The sequence below is a fragment of the Ochotona princeps genome, chromosome Y (assembly GCF_030435755.1).
Source record: "Ochotona princeps isolate mOchPri1 chromosome Y, mOchPri1.hap1, whole genome shotgun sequence".
Taxonomy (NCBI): domain Eukaryota; kingdom Metazoa; phylum Chordata; class Mammalia; order Lagomorpha; family Ochotonidae; genus Ochotona; species Ochotona princeps.
The window spans coordinates 24,332,927-24,338,981 of record NC_080866.1 but is presented as its reverse complement, the minus strand read 5'-3'; the positions used below and the strand labels follow the sequence as shown (position 1 = coordinate 24,338,981).

The window sequence follows — 6,055 nt, the reverse complement described above, 5'->3', positions numbered from 1 at the left end:
GTCACGTCCACTTTCATACATATGTGCTGCGAGAGCACTTGATTTGTTTTCTTTTAAACATATTTTTACTGGCTTTCATTTTTAATTAATTACATTTCATTATGTGATACATTTTTTATGTACTGGTATTCCCCTACCCCTCCCCACACCATCCCCTATGACGGATTGCTCCACCTTGTTGCATTTCCATAATTCAAATTCAGTTGACATTCTTTCATTGGAGGTATTTACCAAGCATAAAGTCCAGCATCTTATTGTCCTGGTAAGTTCAATGGTTTGTTTGTTAGACCATCTCTGGTCTGAAGGTAGAGCCAGCAGAGTATCATCCCAATCCATTAAAAGCCCCAACATAATATTTGCAACCATTTACAACATTGTGCCATCAATTGACATGGTATTGATTAATATATTACTAGGAAAATGCAGGTTCTCAACCACAACCTGTGACTTCTTCTTAGACATTTCAATTTTGCTTTATATTCCACCATGCTCTATACACCTTAAAAAGGGTATAGATTCTATTCAGCTGTCTCATGCATATTTTAATTTTAGTCTTTAGCAGTTTATAGCATTGAAGCATGTTTTCGCCGAACCTGGCTGTTTTTCAGGTGGTCTAACTCTATGATTCTAGCAGGATATAAGTCAACTGTTTAGGTGAGCATGTTTAGGAGGGGTGTGCAGAGAAATCATCCATACACCAGTGAGGAGTAACTAATCTTTGTGTCCCACCCAGTGAGTTATAAGTGCATCCCCGCTGACCATTTCCTGTCTGTTTCTAAGCTTTCTTGTTGTTCTCTACCTATTCTATTTTTGGTTGTTTGTTTGTTTTGAGGGGTTTCTGGAATGATCCTGATGGTTATTACGAGAGGGGGTGGGGACCCAAAATTGGAAGCAGAAAAGGACCTGAGAAAGCTCCTCTCCCTAGTCCCGAAGGAAGTTTACTGTTCTTTTGTTTCTGCGGACCGCTCAGGGATCCTGGTTGTTGTTCCAATGACCTTGGATCCTGCAAGGCAGTATTTGGGCTTCTTCCATCCTATGTGGTAGATCCAAATGGAGGTGGGTGACCTCAGAGTTCTTGGTCACCGAAGGCACTCCATTTCCCAGTGGTCTCCTTAGCAGTAGGGATGTAGTCCTCAGTGCTCATACTGATAGTCCTTGGTGAGGATCTAGGAGTCTTCAGGTTTGGGATAAAAGCCTCCTTCTCTCCACCTGCTCCACTCTGGGGACCCCTCCCTGCTCTATGCGCATGACCTCCTGTTAAGAGGTTGTTAGGATTACTCTTGATTCCCCCATTTGCCTTTGTAGTTTTGCTATTGTCTAATGCTAATTCGAGTCTGTTGTCTATGAGTTACCAGTTAGGATCCTGATAGGTTATATTTCCTGTCTTCCACACACCTTCTGGGTGATGCAAGATTTCTCTGCTCTTCCTCCCCATTTCCAAGTATCATGGGTTCTTACAAGTACATTAGGTTTTACAATTCTTTGATGTAGATCATAAGCAATCTGCCTCATATCATTGGTTACTTCACAAAATCTTATTGCATGAGATACAGGCTGTTTGGGGTTGAGATAATATTGCTGTTTTTTGGATTGACATCATTTCATAACAGCCACATCGATCACAATAACAACAACAACATCAACAACAAATTGCAACACCCTGCTAAAATCATGTGCCACTGAGTATGCAACACATGCTTAACTAAAAGGAAACACAGAAGTCTTTTGAGAAATGTGATGCCCTCGTATACTTCATGAGCACTTGATGAATTCTACTAGAGAACAGAGATTATTTGGAAGCAAACAAACTTACGTAAAAACATCAAAACATATGTGATACAGCCAAAAGAGCAAACAGATAATCACCAAAAAAAAAAAAAGTATAGATTGGACTGTTGGAGTTACACTTTCCATGTGGGCCTCCTTATATGAAAGAGAATATATGGTATTTGTTCTTCTGTGAATGACTTATTTCACTGAGCATAATGACTTCTAGTTGGGACCACCTGGATTTAAATAGAATAATATCATTCTTCTTAATAGCTGAATAATATTCCATAGAGTAGATGTACCACAGTTTCTTTAACCACTCTTCCTTAAACACACACCTGTTTTGTTTCCATGACTTTGCTATTGTAGATTGTGCTGCTGTAAATATAGGATTAAAGATCCCCTTCTCATATGCAGATTTCACTCCTTTTGGGTATATTCCTAAGAGTGGGATTGCTGGGTCATATGGCAGGTTTATTTGCAATTTTCCAAGCACTCTCCATACTGATTTCCACAGTGCTTGTACTAGCCTACACTCCCACCAGCAGTGAAGGAGGGTGCCGGAGTCCAGCTCTGGCTGAGTTTGGAGCTCGGGAAGGGTGTGTGGCTGAGGCGTGAAGAGAGAAAGAAAGGAGACGGACCACCAGGATTCCTTGAACGTAGTGGACAAAGCGAGAAAGCTGTCTGCTTTATTTATACAGAAGCAGTACAAAGTTTTTTCTTAGGGGCATATTGACATAGCTTCAGGGGGGCACAATTTACAACTTCTTGAGAAATGATTGAGGAAGGATTCCATATTCCTTGCTTACCTTGGCTTGCCAGTCTTCATCTGCTCTCCTCAGGTCTGGACGATAACCTAGGCGCCGCCTGCGTCAACCAGACCCCTATCTTGCATGAGTTAAAAGGTCTGGGGCCTTGTTCTCTGGGGATCGGGGTTATTGACATTAGTTGGCCATTAGGTCTGTAAGCTCACACAGTTTGTTGAACAAACAAGTAAAGCAAAGATTATAACGGCGGAAAGAATTGCAGTTAGCAATGAGCTAAGTTACTCTATCGAAGTTTCAACTCTGCAATGGATGAGTGAGTGTTTCCAAAGACAATTCTACAAATTGTTTCAGTATTAGACAAGGCATTATCCATTCCAACGTTGCAGCCAAGAGTTTCTCAGTAGACAACACGTCTTATGCAGTAATACACTCCTACTACAATTCTTATTCTACAACTTAGCTATCACGAAATGGGAGAAATACATCAAGAGAGAAAAAACATGAAGATTTAAGACAAAAAGCTTTAAACATTACATTCCTCTACAACTGCAGGCTCTACAACTTCATAAGTGATCAAACAATAATCAAAAATATATCTTTATGATATTAGTGAAATCATCCTGTATTTCCTCTAGCTAAAAATTTATGAAAACAACTAAAGCAACTACATTTTCTATATTCTAAAGAATTGCAAGGACAGGCTAACATTTTAAGACCACAGTAACTATATTTTTTGCCTTAGCAGGTTAGCCTTCAGAGTTACAGTAGCTATATTCTTCGTCATAGCACGATGGCCTTTAGGGTCACAGTATCTATGTTCTTTATTGTAGCAGGATGGCCTTTAGTGTCATAGAAACTATATTCTTTGTCATAGCAGGATGGCCTTTTGGGTCACAGTAACTCTATTTTTTCACAGCAGAATGACCTTGAGGGTCACAGTAACATGATAACTTTTAGGGTCCCTGACTGGAATCCATCATGCTAAGAGAAATGAACCAATCCCAAAAGGTTAAATACCACATGTTTGCCTTAATTTGAGATGAAAAGTTGACCACCTGAAAGATAGTACCTGTATATTGTAATATTATTGCAATCTCTAACAACCTGTATCCAATACAATAAGATAATGTGATATAATCTATAAACCAACAATTAATGTCAGAATACTTAAGATCTACATCGAAAAACTGTAAAACCTACTATACCCTCAATACGCTATGTTAATCCGTAATGGGGGGGGAGTGCAGGGAAGCCTTTCAGGACCATAAAAAGAGTGAGGAAAAAGTACAATATAGCCTATCAAGATCAAATCTGGTAATTCATAGACAACAGATTCAAAGCGGCACTAAACAATAGTAAAACTACTATACCAATGCATGAGGGGGGAATCGGGTGTGATCCTGACAACCTCTTAACAGAAGGTCATGTGCGTGGAGCAGGGGGGCACTCCAGGGTGGAGCAGGTGGCAAGGAGAAAGCCTGGATCCCAACCATGAAGACTCCCAGACCTTCACCACAAACTACTAATATGAGCAACACAGGCTACATCCCAACTGCCAAGGAGGCCACTGGGAATTGGATGCTCTCGGAGGCCGAGTACTCTGAGGTCACCCACCCCCAACCGGAGCTTCCACTGGGGATGGAAGAAGTCCAAACACTACCGTGCAGAAACCAACGTCATCAGAAAGACAACCAGAAGCCCTGAGCGGTCCGCAGAAACAGAAGAACAATAAACGTCCTTCGGGACCAGGGAGGAGAGCTTTCTCTGGTCCGAGCCTGGCTCCACCTCTGGACCCCCACCCTCCCTTCCAATGACCATCAGGATCGCTCCGAAAACCCCTCATAGCAAACAATCATACAAACTAAAAAAACCTAACATAAATAGACAAACAACAAAAAGAAGAGCTTGGAATCTGACAGGAAAGAGCTGGCATGGATTTGCTCATGCCTCGCTGGGTGGGACACGAAGATTAGTCACTCTTCACCGTGATGTTGGGGACTTTCCTGCATACCCCCCCCCAAAAAAAATGTTCTGCACCTTAATTGTTGACAAATGTCTTGTTAGAGTTACAAGCCAGTCTAGATTATTCTAAAATCTGCCAAGATCAGTAAAATTATACTTCAACACAACAAATGGCTAAATACTAAAATGAAATAGACACGAGACAGCTGAATGGTACCTTATAGCCATTTTAAGGTATATAGCAGCTGGTCCTGTATATAAACTAAAATTGAAATATCAATGAGCAAATCATAGGTTGTGGTTAAGAACTTGTTTTTTGTTTTTTTTTAAACATACTGGTTACGCAAAACCATGTCAATCCCATTATGTTACAAATTGCTGTTGATGTTATATTGGGACACTTAATTGACTGGGATGATATTCTACCAGCTCTAACTTTGGACCAGAAATGGTCTCCCCAAGAAACTGTTCAACACATCTGGACAATAAGTAGCTGGACTCTATGTTTGGCATATGTTTGCAAGGAAAGAATCTTGATTGAATTTGAAGTGTAATACTGCACCAAGGTGGAGGAATCCACCAGGGGGGAGGGGCGTGGGGAGGGGTGGGGGGATTCCCAGAGCCTATGAAACTGTCACATAATGTATAATAATTAAAAAAAAAAAAAAACGCATTACATGCGAAGACCTCGGAAACCCCTAACTTGAGCAGACCTGATTAGAACGGGATCAGCGTGAGGAGAGGAAAACAGCAGCGGGTCTAGGAACCTTCCCAGTAAGGAGGCAGTAGGTCGGTGCTGAGCGCTCCCGCCTGCTCCTGTCCCCGCCTTTTCGGGGGTGTGTCCGCCGTGCGGGCGGACCTGCTCTCAATCAGGTCCGACGAGCGCCTATAAAGGTGCTGGTGTGAGAGTGGTGAGCAGTCTTTGCTGTTTGTGTGACTGTTGAATGTCTGGTCACGGCAAGGGCGGGAAGGGCCATGGTAAAGGCGGCGCCAAGCGCCACCTCAAGGTGCTGAGCAACAACATCCAGGGGGCATCACCAAGCCCGCCATCCGCCGCCTGACGCGGCGTGGCAGCATCAAGCGCATATCGGGGCTCATCTACCAGGAGATGCGTGGCGTGCTCAAGGTCTTCCTGGAGAACGTGATCCACGATGCCGTCACCTACACGGAGCACGCCAAGCGCAAAACTATCACAGCCATGAACGTGGTCTATGCGCTCAAGCGCTAGGGACACACCCTCTACGGCTTCGGTGGCTGAGCTGTTCCCCGCCTTTGCACAACATCACAAAGGCCTTTTTCAGGGCCGCCCCCCCCAAAAAAAACTTTTAGGGTATCTCTTATCAAGCCATTTCCTAGAAAGCATGGTAAATATCTGGGCCAGATTTTCTGGCAATGGGTAAACAGCACAGACTTAATTATACTCCTGTGTGTAGTTAAAGGCCCACTCACCAGGACATCCTCAGTCACATTAACTCTTTTTTTTTTTTTTTAGTATTTTAATATGCTTATTTTGGCTTATTTTCTTTTTTTTTTTTTTAATTATTTATTATTTAACT

The 6,055-nt window shown here is 42.4% G+C and overlaps 1 pseudogene; it reads left to right on the top strand.

The window, feature by feature from the left end:
• Positions 1-5,443: 5,443 nt before the first annotated feature.
• Positions 5,444-5,757, top strand: LOC131478781 (histone H4-like; annotated as a pseudogene).
• The last annotated feature ends 298 nt before the right edge of the window (positions 5,758-6,055 follow it).